The sequence below is a fragment of the Drosophila willistoni genome (genome assembly GCF_018902025.1).
Source record: "Drosophila willistoni isolate 14030-0811.24 chromosome XR unlocalized genomic scaffold, UCI_dwil_1.1 Seg144, whole genome shotgun sequence".
Taxonomy (NCBI): domain Eukaryota; kingdom Metazoa; phylum Arthropoda; class Insecta; order Diptera; family Drosophilidae; genus Drosophila; species Drosophila willistoni.
Window position 1 is genome coordinate 4,757,598 of NW_025814057.1, and position 16,417 is coordinate 4,774,014.

The window sequence follows — 16,417 nt, forward strand, 5'->3', positions numbered from 1 at the left end:
ATTTTAGCTTTGATATATTTTCATATTTTCACAAATAAGTATTTAAAGAAAAAGTGTTAAATATTCTAATAGACTTTTCCTTAGAAATGTTTCCCCCCAACCAATTGCGAAAATCTTTACGCAATAGCTTTTCAAAGAAATGAGTATAAATAGCAACAAATAATATTATAATATATGCATAGACAACAACAAAATCTAATTTGGATAAATTTAGATTTTAAGAATATAAAAATCGAAAAAAAAATTAATCACAACTTGGGCTCGTCCGGGATTTGAACCCGGGACCTCCCGCACCCTAAGCGGAAATCATACCCCTAGACCAACGAGCCAGTTGAATGGAGCAGTGCCACATTTAAGTTTTTTACTCCATTTGATTTCAAACACGAATAATTTATGCTGATAATGATAATGGGGCGGCTGGGCCCCAACATCATCTCGATCGAAATGCATATATAATTTTCAGCCATAAAGTGTTTTCTATGTGTATGTGTGTGTGTGTGTGTGTGCTTGTGTGTGTTATCAATTAGTTAATAGAAAGGCCAAGATTTACATTCCCATGGCCCCAGTTTGCATGTAGCTTGCACTTGACCCAACCAACCAACCAACCAACAAACCAACCAACCATATGGCATATCCTCAAGTAAATTGCATTGATTTTCGATAGGGGAATGGGCCATATGTTGGGCTAACGATAAATCTGCGGGACAGTACAGTGAACCGAACCTGCCCGGACATAATGCCTTCTCGTTGTCCATTTGCCACTTTGCAGTGCGCGATTATATCTGGCAACAAAAAAAAGGAAAAAGGAATAAAATTCGACCCCAGATATGTACATACATCCTTTGCCTTATGTCACTTGATTGTAATCTCAGGGACCGCTGCTCGTTAACATTATTGTTTGTGGTGTATGCATTGGTCTTTTTTTTTTTCCTCTGTTTTTTTGCAATGTTTCTTATGGGTAAAAAAAAAAAAATTAGGGGAGGTTAACCCGCATTTACAATAATTTTTGAATTCCTACCCAGCATGCCATCATCATCATCATCGTCGTCGTCATCAACATTGTCGTCATGTCCTTTTCCCTCTTTCATATTTGTTTAGTACCTTTTTCTTTCAAGTTTGGCAAATATTTGCTTGAATACTTAAAGGCAACATCAAAAGCTCAACTAGTTAACCTTATATGGTCAGTCAAGTCAGTCGGCCCACCATTCCATTCCATCTTTTCTTTTTTACTTGTACTTGAAAGAAACTTGTTCACCGAAGTTACGTGAGTTTATAGCTTCATTAAGGCCATGCACTACTGTTTGCCCATTCTCTTACCAATCGGCTATTCTACATACAAGTATTTCGAGGGTTGAATTCAACCCAAAAACCCGCAGCGGCGACAAAAAATGTTTTATGTCTTAATTTCTGGAGTGAAAATTTCAAGTGGTTGGAACCACCCCGCTGTTATCCATTTGTTACATCACAGCTGTTAGGATTTTTCCATGATGAGGTCGATGGTCGATGGTCGTGGATGATGACGATGATTATGATGAGGATTTTTCTTTAGCCTTTAACCGGCGGTTTGTAAGTGTTCTTGTAATTAATATGCTACCCACTCTATCCTAATCAAAAAACAAAACAAAAAAATACTCAAAAGAGATGAAGCTTTGCGCCAAACAGTTCAAGTTGGTGGCTCATTTGAATTCATTAGCTTTTTTTTGGACCGAAGAGCCTTTACTTTCTTCAATAGTGCGTAATTTTGGTCTTGCATTTTTGGGGGACGAGAAAATTCTATTATTCATTTAAATTGCGCATTATCTGAATGCTGAATGGTGAATGGTATAAATGGCACAAGGTAAGGGTAGCTGGCATACTCTTTCTTCCCATTCCTGGAGGTGACAGGGTCGTCTTTGGCATTGTTAATGGTTCGAAAGCCTCTTGGGGGGATTCTCTAGAGTTCCTCTGACTCTGATGAGGCGTAATAATGTTTAAGTAATTATGTATGTATATAAATATATGTATGTACGTACTTAGTTATGGGGTTAAACGGCAAGCCCAGAATGTGAAAATTGTCAAGGGAAATGTATTGAAAGCATTCTTAATCGAGGATTATATGTTGAAATATTTTTATAACATTCTTTGGGCAAATGAAGCTCTAAGCAAACTGATCAATAAGTATAAGAAATCAATTAATCCGAGCAAAAGAAAGAAAGAGAGAGAGAGAGATATTCATGTGAGAAATTCTGGAAGTTTATATTTATGAGAGATTATGAGTGGCTTCTCGCAACGATTAGTTTTCAAACTCTTTGAGTAGATTTTTTTAAAAACATTTCCTAATTGTTGCTCAAAATGCTTTTCAAGAAGTTATCTAAAGTTATGTTCAATAGCTTGCTATAAAATTATATCACATTTTATCACTGGCATATAGAAACGCTTTATCATGTATTTTCAATTATCTTGTTGTTAAATGTGAAGGCATTTTACTTTCATTAGATTGCTAGTCTAGAGGCCTAAGCCACCTCAAAACTAACTCGACATCACTTTCAACTTAAACTGATTGCAACATTAACACTTACTACACACATAATGTCTGCTGCGCTCCAAACCCAACCCAAGCCAACCCATCTCGTCCGTTTGTCTGCCCGTCACAACCTTTGCCCTCTAGCCACCACACACATTGGCACACACAACAAGCAACTCCATCTACGACGTTCATCTTCATCTTCATCGTCGTCGTCGTCGTCATCATCATCATCATCAACGCCTGCCTGAATGCCTTCTCGACTGCCAGCTTGGCCTTTATCAATTCACCTTCTTCCACTTCTTCTGGCTGTTTACATAACCCAGGCGGCGGCGGCATGCCACTTTAGTGGGCGTAACCAAAAGAAAAAGAAAAAAGAGTTTTAAAAAAAAAGAGAACGTTAAGAAATATTGTGCTAAAATTAATGCACGACCACTTCATATGCAATCCTTTCGGATTGCACACGACTAAACTAAAGTGCCCTTTCATCAGGTTTGTGCCTGTTTTTCCTTTGTTGTTCGTATATATACATAGATAGATATGTATGTATTTTCCGCCAGCCAAGCCACACAATGTCGATCATCAAGCGTAGATTTTTCGAACCCATAATTAGGCGATGCAACATATACACACATATATATTATATATATATATATATATATGTTTATATGTATGTGTATAGTAAAGCATAGCAACAAAAATTGCAAGAGAAGAAGAGCCTAGATCTCTAGGCAGCACGTTTTTTGTTGCTTGTATGTTTGTATGTTTGCCTTGGCCAGAAGATGATTTTAACATGATTTAAAAGGGCAGAGGCTGAGGGAGACACAGTCCATCCGTCCTGACTATGCATTGGTATGGTTGCTTACTCTTGATGGCTGCCCCCAAAAAGTGATTGTACTTTATAGATTGTGTTTGCTTTGATACATTGTTGTTGTTGTTGCTGCTGCTGCTGCTGCATGTTTATTTAAGAAGACTTTGCAACTTTGGCGGCTTTAGAAAGAAGTTTTCGAACTGGAATGCATTGTGAGAGAATACAAAATCATTTAGAATATGAAAACGGGCTTTATATGCCATTTATTTCAACAGTTGTAAATTTTTTTTATTATATTTCATATTTAAAGGCTAATTTAGTTTGGCTGATTTTAAGAAATCGTGACTGTCACATTAACTTGTAGTTTTTTCGTCTGTTGTCAGTGAGATGTTAAATAAATAAACAACATTTTCATAATTTAGCTGGCATTGACTCATTTTAAGTTGATGTTTTTGATGAATTTGAAATCATTTTTACAAACTTTTGTTAGACATTGTCATTAACTTTCAATGGAATATTTCTCCCATTTGAATTTCTTAATTTATCTTATAAAATTGGCAGATTATTTCAATTCAAGAGTTCTTATTTAAATCGCTTTGTCTAAAAGTGAATATGCCATTTGTTACTAAATATAAAAAATAACTATCTAAAAAGGTACAAAATATTGCTTTGAAATGCCTTAACCAAAACTGAATCCTATGATATATCTGTCATATGCTTTTGTTACAAGCAGATATTTCTGGCTAACCGTTAGCCTAACTGTACTTTACTGAATAAGCCAAATATGCATCTTTTATCTACGTAAAAGTCTGTCTAAAGCAAAAATCTATTTCCTTTTGGCTTATGACATGATGCAACAAACAAAACATGGGGAGGAGGAAAAACTGCGATCTAATTTTCATGTTGTTTGATAGAAAACTCTTGTTGGTGTCCTCTCTCAAAGAATTTATCAAACAGCAGCAACAGCAACAGCAGCAACAACAACAACAACAACATTGCTAAATTGCATCAGAAATCAGTTTATGCTATTTTGGTGGGACTCCCCCGAACCAAATCTGTTGTGCCCTCTGTCTCTCTCTCTGGGTTACATGTTGGTAAGTTGTTGCTGTTCCTCATCTTTTCGTTGTCTTCTTCTTTTTCTTGGTGCCCTGCACCCGACACTTTGCCCCATCGCCTGGATGGGTAGAAATATTATCAAAAATTGTGTATCTTAAGGCTGTGGAAGCTTCCTGAATCTCATAGCAAACATGCTCATAGTTGTTAACCCAGAGAAAGAGAGACAGAGAGAAAGAGATGCTTGACTGGCGATCGTAACAACAGCAACAGCAAGAGCAACAACAAAAACAACAGCAACAGCAGCCAGCTTCAGCCTGCTCCTTGGCGCTGTGTACGAGATTAAACAATGATTGCATTTTCATTTGCATTTTAAGTCACGGTGCAAAAAGCAACAAAGCAAAGCATAAGAAAAGTCGAGGGTCGAGATCTCACTTGGCAAGTGTTTGTTGTTGCTGCTGCTGCTGCTGCTGTTGTCCATTGCCCGTTGCAGTGGCAGCTGCTGCTGTTGCTGTTGCTATTGCATCTTGACTTCCTTCCCCGTCAGCCTTTCCTGTATACCCATCTTATGCTTCATTTTGCGGTCTGTGTGGAACAGGTTTTTCTTTTCTTTTTTTTTTTTTTTTGTTATGCCAAAACTAAACACATGCCGCCAAGATTGAAATGCAAATCAGTTAATGTTGCTTACACCAAAATTACAAGGTGCATTCGGGTATGCCCAACATCACGACAACTAGAATATCTTATTGGATAGATCATAATAGCAAAACGCAAAGTTAGTCCTGGGTAGTTTCCTAGTCGAACTATTTGTAGAGCTGTTGCAATGTACTCAGAATGCAGGCAACATTCATTCTTTTGAGTTGATGATGTACGTGTTTACTTTTGCACATTCTACACACACTGGCCATTCGGTTGACTTAACCCACTGTGTTATTATATAATTGGCTAGACCCAAAAAGGCTCGCGGCGCCAACAAGAACAACCAGCAACTGACAACCAACAACGAGGTCCTTTTGATAATACTTGAGCTTTAAGGGTCTCTCTATCTCTCTCTGTCCTCCATTCGGTTTTTTTTTTGTTAACGTTTGGCTCATAAAAATGAAAATTTGTGCGACAAAAAGAAAACGAAATGCCTGGACCAAGGCTAATCTTTGGCAACAGCTGCTCTCTCTCGGTCGTTTGCTCGTTTTGTTGTCCCGTCCTGTGTGTCCACTCATCTCGATTACGAGGTGTAAATTTACTGACGCACATAAAGCCATTTGGCAAGCGGTTAGCTCCTCCTCTTCCCTCTTCTGCCTTACATACATTCGTTTGTTCGTTTACTCACTCGGCGCCTCCTCCCCTGCACCTCGCCTGCCTCTCTCTGTTGCCCTTACTTCTATGCTTTCTTTCTAATCCCATGCCAGCTCAAAATCCAATTCATATATTTACCGTTTTGCCACTCGACTTTTTGGGGGTATTATGTGCGTTAAGCTTTCATTTTTTTTCTTTTTTTTTTTTTGGCTTTATAAATTTTGATGATATGTGTGTTTGTGTGTGTGTGTGTGTGTGTGCGAGTGTGTGTTAGTCGGTGTGTAGGGGCTCATTTTGTAGCTCAACGTGTTGCTGCGTAATGTGTTGGATTTTCCAGGGCTTTTTCCAAATGATATATGAGCGGGTTTGTGTGTGTGTGTGTGTGTATGTTTCTCCCTTTTTTATTTCTATGTGGGTACAGTTGATGACAAAAGAATGTTATAGTTTTCAATCCCTATGATTGACTTGAAAATTGCCATATAAAAAACATTTACTTTCTATCTTTTTGCTCATATTTCGTTTTCATTATGTCCTTTCGTTATTTCTGATTCCTTTTTAAGCTTTAAGGTCGCCTGGAGAGTTAGTGCGAGGATAGTTTAAAGTTTAGAAAGGTTTATCAGACAGATGGTTGGACTTTTATTGGCGTTTTCTAAACTAAGATAGGTTATCTGGATAGCCTCGTAATTGTTGATTTAGTGATTGATTAAGCCAGCCCCTAAATATATATTTTCAGGACTGTAAGACAATTTAGAGGATCACTTTCCAATGTGAAAGTTATAACATGAATGAAAATTGGTCAAAAACGGTTGGCAAAAATAATGGTTTTGGTATTTTGGTTAAAATGCCTTTTTGATCAGACTGGATTTTGGTCAATTTTATTCCATTTCAAAAAGTTATACCTCTCTAAGCAGCATATTTTAAAATGACACCAAATTCTTGGCTTTTTAAAATTTTATCGAGATTTAAAAATATTGATTTTAATGCAGATTGAAAAACATTCGATTTTCAAAGTAAAGGCATGCATTTTTCAAATACTTCAAAAATTGACTAAATTTTAGCTTCCTGAAGCTAAGGTTTGTGGAAATACTTTGCTGCTATTTGACATTTTTTGTCTCCATAGAAAAGATGACCTGCTAATTGGCGTGACTTATCTTTGAATTCAAAATTTAAAGGCATTAAAATCAGATATTACTTTACGAAAATTCGGATAAAATATGGCAAAGTTACAGATTAGCAAAGCAAAGTTAAAAGTTTTAAAGAATTTTCAAGAAGTTTTTATATCCAAGATTTTATCAATTTTGCTTGTTTGATTAGAACTGTGTTTCGGTAAATAAATGAACACGAAATCAACTTTTCAGACTCACGAGTTGCGGGTCCTGCCACATGGCTAATGCGGCACTGATTAGATTAACTTTCCATTTTCTTTTTATATGTCCATGCTAGAACTACTGTCTGAAAGATCTATCTGTCTATTTAGGCATTAGCCTAACTTATCTGATTGTAGTGTATTCGCTTTAGCGCTTAACTTATCCAATTAGTTGAAGTTGAAACATTTTAAATAACACGCCAAGTTCCGCTCTTTCCTTCACTGACCTATTCAGGCACTCACACTTTTAATTTCTATCTCATTTGGGGACCATTCCCCGCCACAATTGCCTAACTCAAGGTTAAATGCCTGTCCAGTTTCTACCACACACACACACACAAACATACACCTAATTGGCAACGCCTTTTGCCACTGCAAGTGACAGGAAACTTTCGGGCCCCGGCAAACTAATTAGCCTTAAAAGAAGCAAACCAAAAAAAAAAAAAAAACAGCAAAAAAATATGTTTTTTTTCCAAGGAAATGATACAATTTTGCGCGCTCGACAATCTGAGGACGAGATACAGCGTAAAGAGGCCAAAAAAGGAAAAAAATACACACAAACAACTATAAAAAACAAAATTTTTTAATTTAAGCCAGTCTACAAAACAAAAAAAAAAAAAAAATACTCACACACACAAGTCCGAAACAGAAACAACAACAACAAGAACAAGCTTCTGCCTGGATGACAAAAAATGAAGAGGAAAAATGTGATGATAGAGATGGGAAATTGTCACGGAGAGAGAAAAATATTATGCTCTGCTTTGAGAAAAAAATTGTGAAAATATGGAATATTATTTGAAATACTGCCAAGAATTTGAAGTAGCTGAGGGATCCAAAAGGTTCTGTCATTTCAATGAAATCCAAGTACGTTTCGATTATCAAGAATTAAGCGTTTTCATTTTCAATCCTAGAAATGGAAACGAAAGTAGGAAGAGTGTATTTGATAGCGCATAAGGAGGCCCTTGGTCCCATCTCTAAGGTAAAGCTAAGCCGTCAGTTTTCACTTTTTCGCATCCTCCAGTCTTCTAAATCCTCATCCTCATCCTCATCCTCATCCTCATCCTCGTCAAGGCCGTTCAAACCGCACACAACAAACAAAAACACACACAAGGCCTCCAACCAACGAACCAACGAACCAACCTGACAAAGTCTTCGACAAGTTCTCCACACACACACACATTATCACACGGTACAGGGACAACCCAGTATGGTGTATACATTCTGTATGTAGATCTCCCACTGCTGTTGCTGCTGCTGTTGTCCCACATCCACTTTGTTGTTGTTGTCATCGTCGTCATCATCATCATCATCGTCGTCATCGTCATCATCCTTCTTCTCCTCAACGTTGTCGTTGTCTGCGTTTGTCGTTTATCTTGCCTTCATTATCGCTTCATTAATTGCTAATTAACCATGTTCTACATGGCCTCCAGTTCCCAGTGATTCCCTCTTGCTATCTCTCTCTCTGTCTCTCTCTCCCTATCTAGGTGCCTTTTTCTCTTTGTTTTTCTCTGTTTCTCCACTCACTCTCTCCCTTAGTCTCTTTAGCCCTCTGTGTGTGTGTGTGTGTGTGAGTTTTTTATAAAATGTGCAAGGCGTGGAAAATATTACCATGGTGCTTGGCCTTTTTGTAAGTGCAAATAAGTCGAAATCATGCCAAGTGAACGCGCCCCAAGTTTATCGCGCTTTAATCTAATGCAATTTGTAAATGGAAGACCACAGTAAAAAAAAAAGAAGAAGAAGATATACCATTGAGTTTTGTCACCGACATTTAATTACCCTATGTATAACTTCCATGATGTCTAGACTTGTCTTAATTGCCATAGATTCATCTAGACATTTAATAAGGATGAATTGTAACTAAATAGACTGTGATTAAAAGGATCTGAATACAAAAAGGTATAGAAGAATTCTTAAGGTAACAACCAGAAACTTAAATTTAAATTGAAAAGTAAATATTCTTTTGCAAGATCAGATTGTTTAAGCCTAAAACTCTCATCAAACAATTTCCGAGACCTTTTAGGCTATAAAAGCGTACTTAGTACATATATTGCAAAATGATCAAGGATATAGCAAGGCACTTTAAGGATATGCATATGTATGTGCCCTAGTAAAGGGTATAAACCAAAAAAAAAAAAAAGAAAAAACAAAAGGAGTAGGGTAGCAACTAGAAGAGAGAGAGTGAGAAGAGTCTCATTTTGCTTTTACTTGTAAATTAAAGCAAATATTTTGCTTATTATTTGCTGTTTTTGGTTTGGTTATTTTTTTTTGGTGTTGCTGTTGTTGTTGTTGTTTTTGTGTTGTATTTTGTTTTGCCGTTTGTTTTTGCTGCCACTGCCGCAGGCCAATTAATTAATTTATTAAAGCAAATAAACAAATGTACGAAGGAATATGAAAGAAAGCACAATCAAAGGGCATAGGAAATGAAGTGGAGTGGCTTACCGCAAAGTAAATTGAGGAGTACTAGAAACGACTGACAGACAGACGCGCGTGAAACTTTCAGTTTAGTCTAGTCGAAGTACATAAACTGTAAATGAATTGAAATTTTGAGCGAAATGTTCTCAAAGAATGAATACTAATTTTCATCTAAATCCATTAAGTTTCTGTGTAAAACCTGAAGTTTTCCCTCATTAAAGACAAGCCCAAAGATAAAGATGGGCGCAACATGATGAGTCCTTGCTCTGCCTCCTCCGCCCTCTTTCCGTGTGTGTGTGTGTGTGTGTGTGTGTTGACTTGTTAAGGCCACGTAAATAGGCAAAAAGGATTTTCCACTTGAAGAGTGCCAAGCTAAGAAACAGAAAAAAAAACATGAAGAAAGGAAAAGAGCACAAAGAAGAAGAACTGAAGCTTCACCAGTGAGAGGTGAAATTTGGACTGGATTGGGTGGAGGGGGGGTTGGAGGGCACTTCCACTTGGCTGCCTTGGGTGCGAATTTTGTTGGCGCCAAACCGCAAAAAGGAGCAAAGCGAGCCCGCCAGTGACGGGTTAAAAGATTAAGAAGGAAGCCAAGTCAAGTCAAAATCACGATGGTGGCTAAAAGTGACCGTGTTGGCTTGCCTGCTAACTGATGATGAAGTGCTAGCCTTCTTCCTTCTCCCGGTTGCTGGTGACTGGGCGAGTCTACGTTTAATTAAATCAAACTTAATTAATGCTAACGTATTCATAAACAGGGTCATCAAACACCAAAAAAAAAAAGCAACAACAACAACAATGAGAGAGAGAGAGAGAGAGTGGGGGGAAGCAAGTCCTTGTTTGCTTCTTACTTTGTGTAATTATGTATTTTTCAAGGAGCAAAACCTCCTGAATATGCAACACCGCAAGTAGCAAGTGCCAAGGAGGTTGCTGCCTGTCAGAAACAGTAGCAATAACAGGAAGTAGCAAAAGCATTGCACAAGCCCCTTATCTTTACCATCTTTATTGGCATTTCCCCCCTTCCCCCGTCCCACCGTCCCTCTACACCAACCGCTCATCTACGCTAATTTATTCGAAAAAGGCTTACAACAACTTTTCTTTCGACGACGCGTCGTCGATGTCTTGACTTTGTGCAATTAAAAATACATTTTTCAAATATTTTTATACTTGTTCATTTATTTTTGATATTTTTTTTGTTGTTGTTTTTGGTTTGCCCTTGTTTTTCCACAGATTGTATGTCATATTCCATCATCCTGTGTGACCTTATCTTCAAAGTGGGACATGGTTAGACAAGGAATTTAATTAGAATTTGATCGGATGAGTTGGGTAGGCAACCATGATGTTGTCTTTTGGTTTTTCCTCTTTCTCTTTTTTTTTTTGTGTTTTGCATTTTTTTTTTTGTCGCGGTATTCACTGGAAACTGTCAATGTGCTGAGAGGGGAGGGGACAACAGACCATGATGATGAAAGAGATTGCCTAAGTTAATCGGAAATTCGAATGGATTTAAAGCCTTAAAGTTAAATTTGTCTAATTTCATGAGGAACAGAATAATGTGACACCCATCGGATATTGGTTCTATAGAAAGAATTACAAAGTCTTTAGCTTTAGTCTCTTGACTAGAACTATATTTAATATTTGTAGTTTATTGTAATTCAATGAATGATAGATTACACTTACTGTACATATAACTTAATCGATTACAATTAATGGAGATAAATTATAAGTTCGACATCATTTCAATCCGAATTATTGAGACCATAGACATTAAGTATAACCAAATTCCATAATCATTTACACATATCAAAGAGAGTCATGAAACAAACATAAAAAAAGTCGACAATCTCATATGCATATGCATTTATGTACATACATACATACATACATACATATTTATGTATAAAAACGTAAAGGCTTAAATGGCCAAACAGTCGGTTCACACCTTAAGCTGGCCATTTTTGAATGCCTTGAATGAAATGCCAGGCAATGCATAAATGAAATCCATTTAAAAATGTTTCACGATATTTTAATTTTCATATTTTGACACGTACCAAACGCAACGAATTCCCCCCCAGTCCCCACCAATCCCAATATCAATTTCAATACCCCGACCAAAAGAGCATAAAAATAAATCAACAAAATATAAAAATAAAACAACCAACAACAACCAAACAGTGAAACAATGAGTTGGTTTATTTTTAAATATATGCACACCAAAAGCAACAGCAACAGCAACAACAACAATCAAATGGTCGAACAAGTGTGCCATTAAAAATCATAAAATATTAAAAACATAATCCATAGACAAGTATATTTTAAGCTTAATTATCGACAGCGAACACATCGCGCGGGATAACATCATGTAATGCAACTGAAGTGCCCCGCACGAGTGGAACCAGCTAACGCATGGAAATTTATGTACAAAACAGTTGCTGTGCTACCCCTCCCCATCCCCCTCTCCACTTACCCACTTACCGACCCACCAACACGATCTATGTATGCAAACAGATAAGATGTTGTAATTGCAGCTGCCGGGAATAAGGTGGAGAGGAGGGAGTCTTACATCGGGATTAATGTCATTCAGACATTTTCAAATAGATAGATTTCCGACGAGTTGATTTTATTTTAAAACAAATTGAATCAAACCAAATATTGGCATTACATCAATATTATAATTATTTTGATTGAAAAACAAAGTAAAAACTGAGGTAAAAATTTCAAAATTAAAGCAGTTCATCAATCGAACTAAAAAATCTTAAAAATGCTGCTCTGTGGCATTTTTTGTTTCGGTTAAAAAGATAAAATTAGGAGTTTTCAAGAATTTGTAGAAGTTTTCAGGTCAAAGATTTTTTCAATTTAGCTTTATTGCTCAGAACGTTATTTCGGTAATCAACTTTTCAGTGATCAAAAATCTTTTCTTTCGTTCTGTAGACCATAAAATGGTTAGAAGGAAAAACTATGAAAAGCGTTTGGACGAATAGATTTATAAAACTGTGTCTTAAGCCTTTACAAGTCGTAGTTATTGTGAATCAAAAAATCTGTTTCCTTTTTCAACTTTACTTTCTAAAGGGCTATAACGACGATTATTCAACATTTTGATGTCACTGAAGATGATATTCATGTTGGCAGAATGAATAAAATGCACAAAAAACACAAACAATCCCAGTGAAACAAGACAATGAACAAGTTTTTAAATGGCATCCATTGAAAATTTGTTTTGTATACGTAAGAGAATTTATTATTTAGAGATTTCATTTTGGTTTATTTTTTGTGTTGTTTTAACTGTTGAAACTATGCACTAGGGTATAAAACTTGCCACTGATATCCTTCCCCCTACGCTGCATACTAGCCAAACTATGTATACACACACAAACACACAGACACAGACAGACACATACACCAACACTCATATAACTATGGCCGTCTATCCTAAGCAATAAAACATTCAAAGGATTAAATACTTTTTGGATACGAATAACGCTTAAAAACATTTCGCAGGGAAAAATAGTTTTGGCTCAACTAAAAAAAAAAAAAAAAAGAAAAGGACAGACAAACACACAAAAAACCAATAAACCAAAAACAACAACGAAAAAAAACTCATGCCGGAAAGGCAATAACAAATGACAACAAACAAACAAATTGGTGAATTTTTTTTAAAGGGATTTTGTGCGCCATGAGAAGGGGCGGGACAGATCAAAACTGGGCGTAACTTGTTGATATGAAAGTAAAAATATTTACACATGATGGTTGAAGTTTTTCGTTAAATAGATTAAAAACCATATAAATTATGCAAAGCTTAGCTCAAACATCAAATGCAAACCTTTTGGGTCAACATTTTGTCGCAGAAAAAAAGAAATGAGTAAACGGGAAAACTATATGCGAAAATCACTTTAGTTCAATTGGTAATTCTTTTAAAAATAGATTCAAATATGGACAGTTTAAGTGCTTTTAAGATACTTGGCACTTATTTCAAGTATTTTCTAGTTGACTGAAGCACTTTTAGCACATTTCATCAACATACCAAAAGGATTCGAATGCATTTTGATCTGTTATCTAAATTCTTCATTGTGTGCGGTGTGTGTGGATGTGTGTGTGTGTGTGTGGAGTGTTCTTTGGGCATTTGCTGATTTGTGCTGTGTGCATGAGCAGCGAACGCATTTTGTATACCCATTAGAGAGAGGGTATATATAGTTGGGACATAATTAAGTGGTAAGAAGTTAATAGAATGAAAAAGTCAAAGTCAATGATAAAGTTAAGACATTCAAGTCAATCGACACGCCTACTTTTACTTTAGAAATTTAACAATTCATAAATTGAAAGTCTGAAAAACTATAAGCTCTTCAATAAAGGGTATCATTAAGTCGATTCTTTTGCTTCACAAAACAAATTGCTGCTTTCTAACGTTTGTTGCATTCAAACGAAAAATACTAATAACCTCACTGGGCACACACACATACCAACAAATAGTGTGTGCAAAAAAAATGTTTGCCAGCCGTCTCTTTTGCCTAACAACTACCCACCAAGACCCCCCACCCCCCCTTTTGGCCCTTTTTGCAGGGTGTGGTAGGGTAGTTAGGTTGGTAACAAGAGAGAGGGACTGGGTTCTTCTAGCTTCAATGTGCGCTTTGAAGCGTGGCTGCATATGCAATTACATTTTACAGCAACAAAGTTGATAACAAACGTAAAAAAAAAACAGAAAAGGAAAAAAATTGTAGCTGGAGATGGAGGAGCAGCAAATGGAGGACGAGTTGTATGCAAGGCATTCAGCAAATTTTCAGCGTCAGGCTTCCTTTTTTTCCTCCCCGCCACCTTTTTTTTGTGTTATTTTGCGTTTGTTTTCTAAGCTTGCATAACAAATCGCTGCGAAAAGCTTTTCAATTCAAATGAATGAAAAAATGTTTTATGCATGTCGAAGCCATGGGAAGGTGCGGTGTGGGGGGAGAAGAGCCAACTGGAAGTAGCAAACAAAGTGTGAATGATGCGCTTCAAACAAAATACAACAAACAAACACACAAAAACGACAAAAAAAAGGCTTAAAAGGGACCAAGGGGAATGGCCACTCGATGCTCAGTTTAACATGCCATTGAGAAATTTATCAAAAAAAAAAAGAAAGAAAATAGAGAGTTGAAGAATATATAACCAAATAGTATATATGTATGTATATATTCTTGTATTTATGGGTCTGCATACATATGTATATTGTTATGAAAAAGGCAATTAAGGATATGTAAGTATAAATGTATGGTGGGGGGAAGTGTTTCGGGGAAGGGGTGTGGTCGGTCAATGGTCAAAAATTCACGATGCCAGCACCTTGATAAAGCGCGTGACTAATGGATAGAAGCAAAAAGGACTACTACCAAGAAGCAAAAGTCGAGAGGGTGGAAATGGGGGAAAAACGACAAAAACTTAATGCAGAAACACAGGAGAAGGAGGAGGAGGATGAGGAGGTAGAGAGGTTAAGCGGGAGGTGAGGAATGGTGTGTGGAATGCATTAAAACAAAAGGCACCATGAAAATTTCATTAAAGCCAACTTTGTTTTTTTTTTTTTGCTTAGGTAGAGTGTGTGGGTGGGGGGTGAGGGAGTTAGTTAGAAAAACTAGGCCAGAGTCATATGGCCACAACATGTGCTACACGCATATTACAAGCAGACCGTCGATAGTGCGTGGCGAGGAGAGGGGAGGCGGGGTTTTTGGGTATGGCATAATTCATTAACGATTATGCACAACACCCGAAAAACATTAGAACTAAAATACACTGGGACTGGTTTGGGGGGAAAAACATTCACCCCACCAACCCACACACACACACACACACACACAGGCACACACACACGTGATTAGATGTGAAAATTTTTGCGTTAATTTCAGCAAAGAGTCCTAGGCGAAACGGGGAATAGGTTATACATATGTCTGGACAAGATTTATAGATTTTTGTAACGAGTCATCGCTCATAGACTTATGCATGGTCTTCAAGTTTAGTGACCCTTTTTGTAGCCGGGCTAGACGACTTTAGGTCGTTTCTTATACATACATATGTATATGGAGAGACTTAAGAATATACAAATGTATGTATATTTTTGGGATAATAATAATGAGCTTTCTGCATGCCTTGAAGAGTTTGGGCCCAAATGACTAAGAAAAATTTACTTAAAGTTCATGAACTTTACAATTAAGCCAGTCACTTTTACTAAAGTTCTACTAAATGAAAGTTTAAAGGATTTTAAGTGAAAATGAAAAGCTATAAATGTTGTATTTAAATAACAGTGAGACCTCCATATAACGAACCCACGTTGCTTTGTTATATTGAGTTCATGCAAGTGGAAAAAAACTAACTTAAATCATCTTTGTTTCCCAAATAGAAATATCTGCTAAAATGCAAAATTCTGTATAAAATCTTTCACAATTTGTGTAACAAAATGGAAAATATTAATCCACTTGGCAGCGGTGGGATTCGAACCCACGCCTCCGAGGAGACTGGTGCCTTAAACCAGCGCCTTAGACCGCTCGGCCACGCTACCTTACGGTGTCACTCAAACGGAAAATTCACAGTTATTTTTTGAGAAGAAAGAATTGAGAATTAAATTCTATAAATTCTATTTTCTAACATTCAGAAAAGAAGAAAAAGAAATTGTTTTTATATTCCTATACTATTTGCAGGGAACAATTCTACAATTCTCTCGATAAAGTGAACAGTCATCGTAAAGAATATTCAATTTGACTTACCTTTTCTACCCTTAAATTCGGTCTTTGAGTCCTCATTATAGATGCTAATATTGATGACAAGTCCTCATAAATATTGCATAGATTGAATCGTAACGCAATGTAAAATGTAATGCCAAGACAAGATCCATTAAACCTCTTCAAATAATAGAGAAAGACAAGAGAGGAACACATGTATTCCTCATAAATTTAATAGACTCCCGCCCCCTCCCACTCGTGCAACTTCCCCTTCTTCATATCCCATCAGCTTTTTTTGGAAGGCCCCA

General features: G+C 36.8%; 2 non-coding genes across 2 annotated transcripts; both read right to left on the reverse strand.

Moving 5' to 3' along the window:
- Positions 1-257: 257 nt before the first annotated feature.
- Positions 258-329, reverse strand: Trnap-agg. Its single transcript has one exon. It is a non-coding gene; the product is annotated as a tRNA-Pro (tRNA).
- Positions 330-15,867: 15,538 nt separating this feature from the next.
- Trnal-aag lies at positions 15,868-15,949 on the reverse strand. The gene has a single exon. It is a non-coding gene; the product is annotated as a tRNA-Leu (tRNA).
- Between the last annotated feature and the right edge of the window lie 468 nt (positions 15,950-16,417).